General features: G+C 31.9%; 1 protein-coding gene across 1 annotated transcript in view; it reads left to right on the top strand.

Annotated features, from left to right (window-relative positions):
• The window catches only part of LOC105821316 (disintegrin and metalloproteinase domain-containing protein 32-like), a gene marked incomplete at its 5' end in the record, with an annotated part of 177515 nt that overhangs the window by 170964 nt on the left and 5214 nt on the right, over positions 1–1337 (top strand). The gene's annotated exons all lie outside the window — the stretch shown is intronic.

The raw sequence follows: 1337 nt of genomic DNA, 5'->3' as shown, positions 1-1337 counted from the left end.
GTCTGTTTTCTTATTGTTGAGTTTTCAATGTTATTTGTATATTTTGGGTAACAGTCCTCTATCTGATGTGTCTGTTGCAAATATTTTCTCCAAGTCTATGGCTTATCTTTTCATTCTCTTGACAGTGTTTTTCACACAAGAGAAAATTTTAATTTAACGAAGTCCAGCTTCTCAATTCTTTCTTTCATGGACTGTGATTCTGGTATTGCATCTAAAAAGCCTATACCATACCCAAGGTCATCTAGATTTTTTCCTAAGTTATCTTCTAGGAGTTTTTATTTAGTTTTGCAATTTACACTTATGTCTATGATCCATTTTGAGTTAATTTTTTGAAGGTTGTAAGGTCTGTCTCTAGATTATTTTTTTCTGTGTGGATGTCCAGTTATTCCAGCACCACTTGTTGAAAAGGCTTTCTGTTCTCCACCATATTGCTTTTTTTCCTTCATCAAAGACCGGATGACTAGATTTACATATGTCTATTTTTGGACCTTCTATCCTGTTTCATTTACCTTCTAGACTATTCTTTCCTCAAAAACACACTGTCTTGAATACCATAGATTTATAGTATGTTGAGGTGGGTAGTGTTAGTCTTCTGACTTCGTTCTTCTCCTTTCAATATTGAGTTGGCTACTCTGGGCCTTTTGTGTCTTCAAATAAACTTTACATTCAATTTGTTGATTTCCAAAAAATAACCTGCAGGGATTATGCATGGAATTACATTCAATCTATAGATGAAATTAAGAAGAATTGATATCTGACAATAATAAGTCTTCCTATCCATTAACATGTAATATCTCCTCATGTATTTAGTTTTTTCTTTAAATAATTCTTTCATCAGTGTTTTGTAGATTTTCTCATGTAGATCTTATACATATTTTGTTAGATTTATAGCTAAGTACTTCATTTTGGGGGCTGATAATATAAAGGATAGTATGTTTTAAATTTAAAATTTCATTTGTTCATTGCTGATCCAGTAGAAAATTATTGGCATTTGTACATTTAACATTGCATCTTGCAAACTTGCTATAATCACTTGTTAGTTCCAAGAGTTTCTTTTCCTTCAGTTCTTTTTGGATTTTCTACATAGATGATTATGTATGCAAACAATGACAGTTTTCCTTTTTCCTCCCATTTATTATATCTTTATTTCCTTTTCTGGTCTTACTGTATTAGCTAGAACTTCCAGTTTGATGTCGAAGTAGGAGTGGTGAGAGGGAACATCCTTGTATTGTTTCTCATCTCAGTGGGAAAGTGTCTAATTTCTCACCATTAGGTATTATGTCAGCTATAGGTTTTTGTTAGATATTCTTTATCAACTTGAAAAAGCTTTCCTGTAT

Source organism: Propithecus coquereli, unplaced genomic scaffold, assembly GCF_000956105.1.
Source record: "Propithecus coquereli isolate 6110/MARCELLA unplaced genomic scaffold, Pcoq_1.0 Scaffold568, whole genome shotgun sequence".
Classification (NCBI taxonomy): Eukaryota; Metazoa; Chordata; class Mammalia; order Primates; family Indriidae; genus Propithecus; species Propithecus coquereli.
The sequence above is the reverse complement of the archived record's forward strand: the minus strand, read 5'-3'. Positions and strand labels throughout refer to the sequence as shown.